This window comes from Lepidochelys kempii, chromosome 1, assembly GCF_965140285.1.
Source record: "Lepidochelys kempii isolate rLepKem1 chromosome 1, rLepKem1.hap1, whole genome shotgun sequence".
In the NCBI taxonomy this organism is placed as follows: Eukaryota; Metazoa; Chordata; order Testudines; family Cheloniidae; genus Lepidochelys; species Lepidochelys kempii.
Window position 1 is genome coordinate 156,743,759 of NC_136380.1, and position 16,355 is coordinate 156,760,113.

The following is a 16,355-nucleotide window of genomic DNA, read 5'->3' on the forward strand; positions in this document are numbered from 1 at the left end:
CCTCACCCACCTTTTCTCTCTACTGATTCACAAGAAGTTAAAAATTATGTTCACAGCATAGAAACAGAGAAATTAGATTAAAATATAAAATACCCTCTCTGGAAGGTTGCAGTCTAAAACTTCTTTATTTCTTAAAATCCAGAACTTGAACACACAAGAACCGAGAGACAGAGAAAAAACAGGCTGCTCCCTAAAAGGAACAACTCACTCCATCTTGCTGTTGGCTGGCTCTTTGCGGGGCAGACTGAATGACTGCTCCTAAACCCAGATTGCATGCTTCCCGACAGAGACCTGCAAACGGGGCCAGGAAACACCTGGAAATTTGAAGTGATAGCCTACGATTTTAACAGTTTTCAGTACACCACAAAAAAGGTGCTGCTAGACCCAATTTGGCAAAAAGAAAAAAAAAGACTTTGTAAAAATAAAATTTACAGAAGCTGACACCAATAGAACTTTCCATTATTCTTTAAAATCAGTTAAATGTTTGAAAAAAGAATTCTTCCTTGCAATGTTTCCAAAACCAAAATACCACAGAAGAGTGCTAATGCATAAGAAGTAAAGTTACTCAAACAAAATTAAACTATTCCATTTTCATTGTTCCAACTCAATCACATGTAAAAAGCAAAGGCCAGCAGTAAAAAGTACATTAAAAATGCTTTGAGTTTTAACCATTTCAGGTGTTACTAGCTGTTCAACCTCAAAGGTTAATCTATTTCTCAAACTTATGGATTTTCCATAAAATACTACATTCAAAATTTTGAAAACAACAAGTGCATTACAACTGCGCAAACTTGACTGTACATTGACATTGCTCCCTATGTATGTGAAACTCATTTTGTCAGGGGTGGGAATGAAGGGCTAGCAGGTGGATTCCCATGGAAATGTGCCTCTCACAACTGACCACCAAATTAGTCCTCTCCTGTTTGAGGGAGTGATGAAAATGCCCTGATAGATAGATATCCTTATGAGTTAATGCTCTGCCTCATCTGGAGAATTAGGTCTTGCTCAGTCATAGCCTTGCTCTACATAAATATTTTTCAAATTTCAAGAATGCCATGACTGTACATCTCTACTCATGAGTGGCTTGTAAAAACTTGGGAAAGCAAAGTCCTCTTTATGGGTCTGATCCTGCACCATTATAGTCAATTAGAGCCTTGCCATTGATTTCAGTGGAGACAGAATCAGGCCCTGTGTAAGGGTTGATATTTCTCAGCATATCTAGATCAAGAATCTTGTAAAATAATCTACCCCAAACTTTCATGTATAATAAACTTAAAAGTAACTGAAATGAATGCACCATTTAGTTATCTATTTTAGGACCACATGGGTTGCTGCCCTTCTCTGCCCTCTACCTCTGCCCATACCCCAATACATTGTCTACTGTAATTGCTTACTTATTGTGTTGACAAACTGCACTCCTTCACCCACAACTTCTCCCTTCACAAACACACTTACCTTACCGGCAATTCTCACAACTTCCGCACACTTTTATGTGTGTGTGAGATGGGGGTGGTGGTGGGGGAAGAACTGGATTTGATTATCAAGGCAAATCCTAAAAGGGACATAGCCTCCTTGCAGATCAAGTACCACCCAGACTGATCTCTAGCTAGGTACTTAAGACAATCTGGTTGCATATTCAGTTTATGTCCAGCATTGGTGATCTTATTGCAAGACCATATGACCACCAAGACCTTTGATTGCCAACCATGTAGCAGCATTCCTTGGTAAAATGCTTCAAAATGCACTGGTCTTCCATTCTAACAATATATCCTTACCTAGAGAGCTGCTGAAACTGCACCTGTGCTGATGGAGGTTGTTGCTGGGTTCAGTTACAAATATCCTCATTGTGATCTCAACCTGCCACTCAATATGTAGCAGCTGACAACGGGGAGGATCAAAAATATCAATCCGCTGCTCTTCAGCCTTCCTCAACACTCCCTTTTCACTTCTGTTCAATAGGAGTTGTGTGCCCATGGTTCTACAGACCCACAGCTTCACAAAAAGCTTGATGTCACCATGTCCCCAGAGAACGCTGAAGAGCCTAAAACCTGGCAGCCGCTCTATGAGTTAGTCCTCTGCGCCAAGACATCCAGGCACTAAACTGACATTTTTCCACCCCAAGGGCTAAGTAAAGATTATAAACTGAACTTTAGCCATTTCATACATATTCTTAAGGGGTCTATTGTGTGATTTTGAAGCAGCAACTGAAATCCTCCACCCTGAACTGTGGAGTAGAAGCAGATGGCTTCACTGGAGACTGCTCCAGCACAGCACTTAAGTATATGCTCAACTCTACCCATCAACTATAACGGTACTTTAATGCATATTTAAAGTTAAGCTCATTTGTAAGAGCTTTGCTGAATAAGGATGAACTTACAACCTTAAAGTTAAGCAAAGGGGTGACAAAACCCATAACTTTTTAGAAACCACCCCCAGGCCAGTGATTTTATCATAGTCATGACTATGAAGAACCCCACGACTCTAACTGCAAACACAGACACATGTGGAAAACCTCAATGTACACAGCATAACTAAACATACATTTATTATAGTGAGAGGTCCAAGCCTAGTACTTTATTCATATGGCTCAGAGGCTATTTTTCTAGATCAGAGTAATTAAGATCCACAAATAATTTACAGGGAATTCCAAGTGACCCCCATTAAATGTGTAAGAAGCCAAGTGAACAAACTTAAATGACAAGGCAATACTTTAATTATTGTTCTTGTCTTCCAAATGCTGCTTTGTTTTCAGCCACGTAAATCAGTCCATTTGATATCAGTTTGTATAGTATTTTGCACTCATGCATACAAAAGTTCAAATAAATTCATTCATCCTTGCTCATGAAAGTAAAACAATATTCTAGTTCCAGTACCTATGTGCATTACTATAACATGGCAGGGATTTTATGCATGTATGTGCACCTCTGTGACTTTATTCCAGTGACTCAGGGACACACAGCCATGTGTTCTCTTCTCTCTCTAATGATTGTGTAGCAAAAAGGTTTGACTGGCATGAGTTTAGGATGGTTGCTTATGCAGGTGAACTCAAACATCTGCCTAAAAAGCTTTATACCACAACTTCTTCTGTTCTGTATATACTACGTATATATTACAGAAGAGACATTTTAGAAAGTTTTATTGAGACTATTTCTTCCCACTGCATGTAAAGCCACATGCTTTAGTTAATACAGTTCTGATCCAGCAAAGCACTTCAGCGTGTGTTTATCTTTAAGCATGGGAGTTGTCCCATTGATGTTAATTGAACTATTCACATACTTAAAATTAAGCACTTGCTTAAGTGTTTTGTTGGATGGGAGCCTATAAATCCTACTGTACAGAGCTCAGGGAAAGTATATAAACAGGGTGACAATGTACTTGGCCTATCAAAAAGGCTTTGTCAAAGTTCTTTAGAAGTGGCTATTAAGGAAGCTAAATGGTTGTGGGTGAGAGAAATTTTTGCCATGGATTAGAAACAAAATCCATGGAGAAGGAACAAATGGTTAGTTCATCATGGCAATCATTTTAAAAGGGGTGTCCCCCAGTTCTGCATGATTAGCACTGGTGTTATTCAATGTTTATTACTGGTCTGGAAAAGGGGGTGAGTAGTAAGGTGGAAAATTTTGCAAAGGACAAAAAATATGTTAGTTAAGACTGAAGAACCCTGTGAGGAACTTCAGGGAATGTAACAAAGCCAGGTGAATAGACACAGTATCCAGGACTGATAAATACAAGGTAATACACACTTGAAATAATAATTTGAATGACATCCTCCTTATTCCATTCTAAACTATCTAACAATGCAGGGGAAAGCGTTGGGTGCCACTGTGGATGAGTCAATGAAAAAAAAAACAACTTTCATTCAAGGTGCTGTGGCAATCCAAAAAAATCAAGTGAAATGTTAGGCTGCATTAGGAGCAGGATGGGAAATGACATGACAGTGAAAATGTTCTACTGTCATTATGTAAATTAATGATACGTCTTCACCTGGAATACTGTTTTCAGTTCTGGTCACTGCATCTGAAAAAAGGGTAGATCAGAAATACAGAGAGTTCAGAGACAAGTGATAAAAATAATTAGAGGAATGCAAAAATTTCCCTATGAAGAGAGACTGAAAAGACTGAGGCTGTTTAATTAAGAAAGGAAACAAGAGGGGATACATTAGAGGTATGTGAAGCGAGGCTGGAAACTGGGTGTACTACACCGTAGGCCACCTGACCTGCCGAGGACTTTATTACATTTGGTGGAGAATGTGGGCACAATAGTATCCCAGGCCTGACAGCAGGCCAGAGGAAGAGAGAGAGAGAGAAAAAGAAAACACAAAAAAAACACCCACCCAGATATGGATTTTGAGAAACTGCTGAAGTGGGATAACCTTGAGAACCAGCAGCAGCAACAGCAGAGTCAACTGCTCCAGCAGCTCACTGCCCAGCAGCAGCAGATTACGGAAACGGTAGTGCAGCAGCAGCGGTTCATCCAGCAGATGGTGTTGATCTTACAGCCATCTTGGGTGGCAGTAAGTCTAATCAAGGGAGGAGGAAATGCCAACTCGATACCATCAATCCAGATCAATCTGACAAAAATAGGCCCTGCAGATGACACAGAAGAGTTCCTCGTCACATTCAAGAGAGTGGCCACAGTGACCTGATGGGTGGCTCAGTTTTTATTGGGCCTATTGACCCCCTACTTAACAGAGCTGACCCAGGTGGTGTACGGGGGCCATGATGTGCCGGTGGCACAGGACTACATTCATGTCAAGATGATCATCCTAGATGCCCTTAACATCTCCCCTGAAACCTACCTGCAGAGGTTTGCCCGTGAGAAATACCCATGCAGAACATGGCCCGGGACTGTTGCCCAGAATCTGAAGGAGCACTGTTGGTGTTAGCTCCAGCCCGAGGGCTACACAGGGGTTCGTGACAGAAAAAGATCAGGGAGCAGTTCTCACCAGTTCTCCCCACAGGAGGGCATGAGGGGATGGTAAGACACCAACCAGAAACCTTGGCAGAGGCTGTTGCTTTGGTAGAGAATTGCCAGATGTCCCTCGAGCTTGAGGCAGAAACAAAGAGTCAGCTCTGCACCAACCCAGTCCCGCATACCCCTGTCATAAATATAAAGGGAAGGGTAAACACTTTTAAATCCCTCCTGGCCAGAGGAAAAACCCTTTCACCTGTAAAGGGTTAAGAAGCTAAGATAACCTCGCTGGCACCTGACCAAAATGACCAATGAGGAGACAAGATACTTTCAAAGCTGGAGGGGGCAGAAACCAAGGGTCTTCTCTGTCTGTCTGATGCTTTTGCCGGGACCAGAGCAGGAATGCAGGTCAGAACTCCTGTGAAAAGTTAGTAAGCAATCTAGTTAGATATGCATTAGATTCTGTTTTGTGGACGGGTCATTAAAGTAAAACTATTTCCCCATGTTTATTCCCCCCACCACCACCATCACTGTTCCTCAGACGTTCTTGTCAACTGCTGGAAATGGCCCACCTTGATTATCACTACAAAAGGTCCCCCCACCCCCCGCTCTCCAGCTGGTAATAGCTCACCTTAAGTGATCACACTCGTTACAGTGTGTATGGCAACACCCATTGTTTCATGTTCTCTATGTATATAAATCTCCCCACTGTATTTTCCACTGAATGCATCTGATGAAGTGAGCTGTAGCTCATGAAAGCTTATTCTCAAATACATTTGTTAGTCTCTAAGGTGCCACAAGTACTCCTTTTCTTTTTGCGAATACAGACTAACACAGCTGATATTCTGAAACCTTTTTTGTTTAAATGGCTGATAAAATAAGTTGTGGTGAATGGAATGTAGATTCCTGTTTGTGTCTTTTTGTAACTTAAGGTTTTGCCTAGAGGGATTCTCTATGTTTTGAATCTGATTACTCTGTAAGGTATTTCCCTTCCTGATTTTACAGAGGTTTTTCTTTTGCTTTTTTTCTTTAATTAAAATTCTCTTTTAAGAACCTGATTGCTTTTTCATTGTTCTTAAGATCCAAGGGTTTGGAGTTGTGTTCACCTATGCAAATTGGTGAGGATTTTTATCCAGGAAAGGGGGTGTAGTGCTTGGGGGGATATTTAGGGGGGAGGGGGAGAAAGACGTTTCCAAGCAGGCACTTCCCCTGTTATTTTTGTTAGACACTTTGGTGGTGGCAGCATAAGGTCCAACATAAGGTCCAAGGACAAAAGGTAAAACAGTTTGTATCTTGGGGAAGTTTTAACCTAAGTTGGTAAAAATAAGCTTAGGGAGTCTGTCATGCAGGTCCCCACATCTGTACCCTAGAGTTCAGAGTGGGGAAGGAACCTTGACAACTCCCAATACCCAAACCAAGACAAGGATATCTAAGGGAACTTGGACGCCCAACCTGAGTGGAGGGGGTACAAAGGCCAACAGAGGAGCCCAGAAGCCTGCCTCAGCTAGCCAAGAGGGATTTGTGGCTGAATGGCTGCATCCAATGGGCCCATCCCACTTGGTAGATTCAACAGTGGAGAACTGTGTTGCAGATGGACAGCAAAGTTATTTCCAATGGGACTGCCCTTTGTACTGTAGTTACAGTCAGGCCTGGACAGCTGATAACAGGGCTCAGAAGAGGGGCCCAGGGAAAATGTTAGTCCCCATTTGGGATTATTGTGCTTCATGTCCTGAGTGCTAGTGGATAGAACAAAAAAAACCTCAAGAGTCCCCCTGGTACCACTACCCCTTGAAAGGATAGGCATAGACCAGGTGGGTCCATTACAGAGCCAGACAGAGGGAAACAAATTTATTCTGGTAATCTTGGACTATGTCACCAAATATCCCAAGGCTATTACCAGCAGGACAGTGGGGTGGGAGGAGGTATTGTTTCATGGTCTCTGTGTGTATATAATGTCTTCTGCAGTTTCCACGGTATGCATCTGATGAAGTGAGCTGTAGCTCACGAAAGCTCATGCTCAAATAAATTGGTTAGTCTCTAAGGTGCCACAAGTACTCCTTTTCTTTTTGCGAATACAGACTAACAACGGCTGTTACTCTGAAACCAGTCAGCAAGAGTGGCTGTTGTCATTAGTGAACTCATAAAATTATTTGCCCAGGTGGGGGTCCCCAAAAATAACACTAACCGATCAAGGGACAAACTTCACCTCACGACTGATGAAGGAGCTATGTGACCTACTGATGGTGAAGTGCTTGAGGACATCACTATACCATCCCCACACTGATGAACTGGTTGAATGGTTTAACAAAATATTGAAAGCATATTTTTGGGAAATTGGCAAAATTTAAATTTGGCAAATTGAGGAAGTTTGTGACCACTCTTCTTCGACACTGGGACCATATGCTCTCCCCTCTCCTGTTCAGAAACTGTGAGATGCTCCAGCCATCCACGGGTTTCTCCTTGTTCAAATTATTATATGCAAGGGGAATTCTGAATCTTCTCGGAGATGTGGGAAGAGCAAGACTCCAGAATAACCACTGGGGTGTGGTACATTTACAGCTGAGAGAAAAACTGAAGTTTCTGGCGGAGTTCATGAGGGAAAATCCACAAAAGGCACAATGCAACCAGGAGCAGACCTATAACAAAGGGGCCCAACTATGCACATTCCACCCCAGAAATCAAGTGTTACTTCTGCTGCCAACATTGGAATCCTAGTTACTGGCCTGCTGGCAATGCCCCTTTGAGGTAGTGAAATGGGGGGTGGGGGTGGGGTCAGTTATGAGATCCGGCAACTTGGAAAAAGAAAGTTAACCCAGGTGCATCACATCAACCTTTTAAAGGCCTGGAAGGAATAAGAAGGCCTCCTCATCACCATATTACTTCTCAATCCTGAACTTGGCCCTCAGGCCCCTGCACCCCAAGACCTTTCCCCAGTACCTTTAGAGAAGGATTTATGGCCCAACCAAGAGCAACAGGTACACTTAGGATGACCAGATGTCCTGATTTTATAAGAACAGTCCCGATTTTGGGGGCTTTTTCTTATATAGGCATCTATTGCCCCTCACCCCCTGTCCCACTTTTACACACTTGCTATCTGGTCACCCTAGGTACACCAGCTGGTTGAATCATTCCCTGAAATGTTTTTGGTGGTACCCAGGCAGACATACTTGATGTTCCATCATATCAGGACATTGAACTCAGGTTGAAGATATGTGAGACCCTATGGCCGCTCCCAAGGAGGATCTGGGAGACAGTTCAACAGGACCTCCAGGCCATATTAGAAGTAGGAGTTTTTGAAGAATCACACAGCAAGTGGAGAAACCCCATTGTGCTTGTGCCCAAATGTAACAGGTTGGCAGGATTCTGTAGTGATTTCCATAAAGTGAATGCAATTTCAAAATTCGATGTCTACTCCATGCCAAGAGTTGATGAGCTGTTGGGAAGACTGGGAGCTGCTAAATATACATCCATCCTTGTCTTAAAAAGTATATTGGCAGATCCCCTTGACACCTGAGTTTGAAGAAAAAACCCCACCTCCTTCACTCTGTTGCGACTTTATCATTTTAAAACCATGCTCTTCAGGCTCTATGGGGTTGCTGTCACCTTTCACTAGTTGGACAGAATGCTATGACTGCACAAGTCATATACAGCTGCCTACATTACGATATCATCATCATCTACATTGAGGGTTGAGGCAAGCATATGAAGCTTATTACTGCAGTATTAAAAGCTCTTAAGGAGGCAGGGTTGATGGCCAACCCAATCAAGTGTTGACTGGCCATCCAGGAAGTCACCTACCTAGAGTATACAGTGGTGGGGACCCACCTGTGATGCCTGGTGGACAAAGTCCAATCCCTACCATACTGCCTCATCCCCTGCACAAAGAAGCAAGTTTACCATTTCTTGGAATTGAATCCAAACTTTTCATTGGATGGAGGGAACACTTAATCACCCTCCAACACTGTGACCCGAGGTCTGAAGGGGAAGGTGTGTGATGGGATATACAAACCTCACACAGTGCCTGAAGGGGTTAAAGGACAATACTGGGCCTAGGTAGCCCCACCACTCCAGACCTGCAGAGCATGCTCCAACTGGAGAGGAAACTTTAAAAGGGAGCAATTCAGCCAAGAAGTGGGAGGAAGACAGACCTACCCTGAGGGATCCTGAACAAGGGTGCCAAAGAAGCCTCACTGTGATGAAGAAGACTGTCTGTGAATCTGTCTGGGGATGAAGGATTAGTTGTCTTTTTTGAGGGGGGGAGGGGAGGGTTCTCTCATATTGGACTTCCAGTGATGTAGGGAGACTGATGGTATGAAGTGACCCAGGGAGGCAACTCTGAGGGCACTCCAGGGTGCTGGACACTGTTGGCTCTCATAGGGCCCTGGGTCTGAGCTTGGTGCTCCACTCACTAGGCAAACTTGGCCTTCTGAGGACTCTATTCCAGGGACATTCAATGAAACAAAGGCAGAAAATTTTAAAAATGATGAAACACTTTCATGCTGCACACAATTATCCTGTGGAACTCATTGTCAACAAAGCCAAGAGCTTAGCAGGATTCAAAAACAGATAGGGCATTTCTATGGAAAATTAGAACATTCACAGTGGCATCAGACAGGATAAAACTTCTTCTGAAAGGATATAAACCCAAACATTATAGGGCATAAGCTAACATCTCTAGGAGCAGATTCTTCCACAGTTGTCCTTGTCAATATTTCTTACACCTTCCTCTGAAGTATCTGGTACTGGTCACTGCTAGAGACAATATACCTGATTAAATGTCCCTGGGCTGACACAATATGGCAATTCCTATGTGAAACCTGGAAAATAATCTAAAAATTTCATAATTGAAAAATCAGATCTCTGTCCCTGTTGAAGTTAGAAGAGAATGAGGAGGTGCTTCATAGCATCCCAATGGCATAAAGCACCTGTTCCTATTCCAGCAGGGCCATGAGTTATTGGGACTTTAAATTCTGACATGTACCTGTACTAAAAACCTGTCACTGCTGCAGGACTGACTCTTGCCCACGTTTTGCTTCAGGCCAGAGTAATTTTGAGGGAAAATTCCACAACTGGGGAGAATAGGAGGGAACATTTCTTTGGCAGGTTGATTTAAACAAAAATAATATTAGGAGTTGTCTGTAGCTAGTCAAGTGTTTGGAAAGTTAAAATAAGTCCCAGGAGGGATGGACTGGTAGGTAGAGAGCTGGTGAGACAGTACATGATGAATTAATTTATCATCTGACTCCACAATTTATCACATGGTTATCACCTTCGTATAAACGATGTGCGTACACGTAGAACATTACAGCTGTTACTTATGTTACCCAACATAGGTCTGTCACTTAAAGAAGTGTTCTGAGCAAAGAACCCGTACCCTAGTGAATTTCCAGTCAGGTGTGACTCATTTCATAACACATTTTATCAAACTAATTTTTTCCAAAAACAGAAGAAAAAAAAGCAGCAAGGCCCTAGGAGATTACCCAAAAGGAGAGAAAGAAAGAGAATAAAAAAGCCTGGTCTTATTGACCTAGTTCCTCCTACATACATTTCCCACAAACTGTCAACCTCCCACAGGAATCCACCCACATTACACATCACAGCACAATGCTCAACAAAGGCATCTCAGCCCATGATGTTTCAGGCAGCCGTTCAAATTGTCTTCAGTGTATCTAGGTTCACCAGCTCTGTAATTAGGTGTTAAGCTGAGGCAACCCAAGAATTGATGCGGGAAGATCCTTTTTTGTATTTAGGACTGTATGATCCATACCAGGATGTGAATACAAAAATCTGTTTAACACATAAAATGATATATTCTCTTTTTCCATAAAGCAGTTAAGTATATGCTTAAATCCATCCCTATTCAGGGCAGCACTTTAAGTTCCATGGGACTTTAGTACATGCTTAACTGCTGTCCTGAATAGGGAGGCTTTCTTGGATGGAGGCCTAAAATCAGCCAGGCTTCAATTAAAATAATATATGATCTACTCTGTTTGGTTTTCCCTGACATCATCAGGCTTCAAATCTGAGCTGGTGAAATGATATTTATACGTTATCTCCATAACCAAAGCAGAGTGTAGGTAACTTAGTAAATATTAACCTCATATATACTATTTTCTTTTGTACATAGTGGAATATATCAGGATTGCAGGCTTCTTCGGCACGTGCCTAACTTTATGCACATGGGTAGTGCCATGATCCAATAATTAAAATAAAATCTCAGAGAGCATTCAGTCTGTAGCATAAGACTCTAGAAGGAAAGAAAGAGCAAATCATTCTATGGGATCTGAAGGATTTTGATGGAGGAAAGGAAAATACAGGGAGGTGAAGGTAGGTTTAAGTAGGACTAGGTGAAACAAACAGCTGATTTTATGGAAGACTTCCTAATAGGGTTACAAGTACTTTGCTAGCTAATTAATTTGTGTTTTCTTGTGTGTGTTGAGAGTGAATTGCCTCTGATTTTTCCTGTAGCTTTTCCAAAAGTTTATACAGAATCTGGGAAAATGTTACCTAGAATTGGGCACTAGCTTCTCAGATTTCTAGTTGTCTTATTTCATCACCTATCCCATGTACCATATTGATCTAACACACATATGCCGCCACTTTAACCACACACATATATTGCCTGCAAGATAAACTGATGTGCAGTATTATCCCGTAGTCACACATTTCAGAACCAAACCTAGCTCAGATCCACTATAAGCAAAACAACTCACCTCTCCAGCCTCCAGAGTATTAGTGGCAGTAATACTCCACAGCACTTCCTTATATGTTACCTCCTTATATGTCTCAAGTACCACACTGTAAAAATACTTGACTGAACAGTGTGAGTATCCTAATAATACCCAAAACAATGCTCCAGGACAGCTATGCCACTTATATTCACCTGTATCCATGAGTGCATTATAGGTATCATGACTGAAGTGGAGATACAGAATCATAATTAAGGCTGTTTGTGGTATCAACATTTCCAGGTGATCATTTTGTTTTTCAAAATTTAGCTTTAACTCACGATTTGTCTTTCAAAGATAAAGATAATTACAGCATTCTTTCTACTGGTTATTTTTCCTGAAGTAACTGATCAAGTCTTAATGCAGAATTATAAATATAAGCCCTTTTTTCCTAGAAATAGGCAGAATGGCACTGAGGAGCAGCCTAGTGCTCAATGGGCTTATGCATCTAAAATCAGGGGTGCTGGAACAATGTTTATAGTGTGGGTGCTGATGATGGAAACCATATATTTGGTGTTTATTATTACTACTTGAAGCCAGGAGGTGAGGCAGCACCCCTAGCACCCCTAGTTCCAGCACCGCTGTCTAAAATAGTACATTGTGTAATTTTTCCATTTGATCTTTATTGTGATGACCTTATACAAAACCACAAAGCATCAGGAAATGTACTACATTTTCTATTCAGTGGTTTTCAAGTGACACTTATTCACTGGTTCCATGCAACACTCCTTAAGACTATTTTCAGGCGCATTACTAAATTTCTCATTCCCTGGAAAGGCAGGGGGAGGGGGGAGGGAGGGCAATGGGAGGAGGAGAAGAGAAGTCTTAGTTCATTTAAGTAACTTACATTGTTCAACATTTATACTAGTGACAAGCATATCTCTGTGAGCTTCTCAGTTTTGATTTACTTACTTTCATGCTGATACATCATGTAAACCCATCTGGGAGGCTGGAATAGCCATAAAAAATAAAAATAAAAAAAGGCTGATTCCTGGTTTTCTGAGACTTTTGGTCATGGATGTATATGTGTGTGTGTGGGGGGGGGGGTAAAGTGACAACATGTCATTGACCTGATCAGGGTGGTCCCCATTCCTCTCAACTTTGAAAGCTGCCAGTGTGTGACACAAGACATCAAAATGTGTGACAAATGCATGAAGTATGGAGCACCTGTTTTGTTGCATGTTGCACCATCAGCAACAGACAGTGGTGATTCCTCCCCCCCCCCGCCCCCACTATACAACCACTTTTAAAGAATGCTTTCACACTTGTGAAGTGGTCAGACCAGTTTTAAAGATGGGGAGGGTTTGTGGGATTCCTGTCCTGCCTTGGGACTGTTCTTTGGGGCTGGGGAGAAGAGTATAAAGAAGAGGGTCCCAGCACTGACTGCTTGTGGGTTGTCATGGTGATTTGGGGAAGGAAAAGTAATCTTTGCCCAGGCTGCCCCTAATTCAGGCTCCCCACCCCCATGACATAGTTAGTGCAAGGATCCTTAAACCAGGGCCGGATTAAGGTTATGAGAGGGAAGGGCCTAAGTATGAATTACATATTGCAAAAAACGTTATGAAGTCAAACATTTATCTACATACATATTTACATATTAATTTATGTAAAACTAACAAGTTTGTTCTACTCTCACTACACTCAATTCTTCAACCAGATACTTCTGAGTCAGAGGTAGCACGAGGACATGCTATGCTGTCCTTCTTTTAAGCCTCCTTTCTCCTAGGTAGTGGAGTGCTCGTCTGTATGGGGATGAGCACTGCAACATTCCCCATCCTGCTCACCTCTTTCAGCCTTGTGCTTCTACCCTTAGCTCTCCAGAGGGCACAGTGCAAAGGCAAGCCCTGCAGGTATTTTCCCCCAAGCTATGGACTCTAAGCCACATACCCTATCTCACTCTGACTGCAGTCTGGGAGGAAGCCAGCTTTTATTATGTAAAAGAAAATCACTCAGGTGTAAAATCCACTGAAGTAGAGGAAGTAGTAGTGGGGAAATTAAATTGGGTGGCACTGTATTTTAGGCTGTCTTGCTCTGAAAGCTGCCTCCCAGTGTTTCACTGGTTGAGGACAATGAAATACTGTTTTCACACTGAACCCAAATATTATTTGTGGGATGATACCTGGTTTGTGTAGTTAATCTCCAGTGACCACCACATCAGGCCATTCTGTCTCCAAGCTCTTCCATAATTAGAATAATAGAATAGAATCATAGGACTGGAAGGGACCTCGAAAGGTCATCTAGTCCAGTCCCTTGCACTCATGGAAGGACTAAGTATTATCTATTCTAGAATGTGTGATCAGCAGCTGTGACGTGAGGTTTTTTAAGAATGAGTTCTGTGGGCACCAGCCCCCTACAGTTTGCATTTGTTTGTTTTAAGCTTTCTGTAAGAAAAAGGTAACATCTAAAAATGACACAGATCTTTAGATGGTTGCCCAGTCATAATATTTTGCACTTCTGTACTATGTTAGCTCTTCAAAATCACTGTACAAACAAACTTAATCTAAAGCCTTTCAGCTTTTGAATGACTAGGAGTTGACAAAACAGAGCTATTCCCTGTTGTGTTCTCTGCCCCCTCCCCCCCCGCCAACAAAAAGACTTCATTGAAAATCAGTATCTTAAAAGAACCATTAAGGATCTTTCAAAAAAACAGTCCAACCAAGGTTGCTGTAGTGACACCCTTGTTACATCAGGTCTGGTGTTTATTTAAGGCTGGTGTAGAACGAAGGGAGAGCTTCCTGTTTCATTTGCATGTGTAAATCAAGCAGACTTTGCTTATTTTTTTTCCTTAACATGCTCAGAGCTTAGGGGAGGAGAATGAATGAGATTATGCTTATACCAGGTGTGAAAAGGCAGAAGGGACCAAAAAAAAATCTATTTTTGCGCAAAAATCTGTTCTCCCTGAAGTCAATAAGGCTACACAGGTGTAACTGTCAGCAGGAATTGGCCTGTGTCCTCATTCCCTTCTCGAATCACACACATTCCATGCTTACCCAACTTTTTCCACTTGGGAAAGAAATTAGTTTGAGTTAGGGCAGAAAAATGAGGACTAACTTCAGGTTTATTTAGCTTTAAGTTTTTGGAATGAAACTCAAAAGAAATCAAATGTGAGGTACTTTTTATGGTGGATTGAACTGCTAGAGAACCAGCAAATGGACAGAACCTGCCTGTAGCCTCTTCAGACTGTTTATCACAGCCTGCTAAGAAGTGGATTTAAAATCCTTGAGGGAGAGGGGAAGGAGAAACCTACAACGTTGTGTGTTGAGCTTCCTCTAGTGTTTTGCCAACCCCTTAAAAATACAAAGATGCACTGGCTTGTGGAACTAGGCTGAGCATAAGGAAAGAACTTGGTTGCCTGTGCATCCCAGTACAGAAAAATACAAAGAAAAAAATTTTGATTTCTTTGATTTTTAATACAGTTCAATACAGTACTGAACACAGTACATCATAAATCTGAAGCCCCTTGATGGAAGGTACTGTAAAAGTTAAAGTACTGGTATCCAGGATGGGATGTTTTGTTTTTCCTACAAATATATGTGTGGAAATTCATTCCTTATACATGGGAGGGGCAATAGTTCTGGCTGGCGCTGGATAGAGTGTGTGCAGGTTCTGTGCAAGCTTCCCACCCTACCGCTCTGGTACTGCCTCTTTCCCCTGCCACCCCATTGCCCTGCCCCGCCATAGGCACTGACCAGTTGTCCAGAAACTGGACCCAGCACACATAGAAGTGACAGTGACAGGCATTAGGGTCCAGGAGGCAGCATCCTGGAGCTTCCTGCCAGCCTCAGCAGAGGAGAGGGACAGAGGGAGCTTCTTCCCTCCCTGACAGCTAAGCAGAGCTTGGGAGAAATCGAGGGTGAGGGGTGCTGGGGGGACGATGACAACAATGCCTGCTGAAATTACACCCACGGCTGGCATGGGTTCCCATGGTAACTGGATTTTTAGTGTCCGGTCACCAGTGTTAACTGGATACCTGGCAGTGTGTTCCTGCGGCAAGGGGAGATGCAGACGGGAGGGAGCGGAAGCAGCAGGCTGCTGGCTGAGCTCCTTCCAAGCCACATTGGGCAGCTTTGCCTTTCCTGTTGGCGGGAGCGCTCCAGCAGGGCTGTGTGAGCAAGCTCACGCCCCCCGCCCCACCGCTCACCCAGCCCCAGCCATGCCCCCTGCCTGAGCAGTAGGGCCTAAAAATAGGAGGGCCTAAGGCTATAGCCTTATTAGCCTTTGGGTTAATATGGCCCTGCCTTAAACTGTTTCTTCTCCACCAGCAGCCCTGAGCCCCTGCTCCCCTCTTTCCCAGGAGCAAAGGTCTGTGAGGGAATCTATCATAGCCTGCTAAGGAGTGGATTTTAAATCCTTGAGGGAGAGGGGAAGGAGAAACATAGCATTTGGACTGTGGAGAAGAGAGGGAACAGGCTGGGTGAGCACTGATTTCACAGGAGTAGAGAAGGAAAGAGGGAGCAGAAGGAGCCCAGCTTTGCTCACTCTCTGCTCCACCCCTCCTGTGAAAATGGTATCAGTCTAGCTTGCTTGCACCTTCTGCCTCTATTCCAAGTCTCTGGGTGGTTGCTGGACAATTTATCCTTTCTTTGCAGGCCTATTTGCATTGTGGGAGGGGCATGGCCAAGAGGAACTGGGGGCCTAACTCTGCCTAAGGAGGGGCACTTCTTCCTTCTCTCATCTCCACTAACATCTCCTTGTCCCAGGACACTGCCTGAGAAC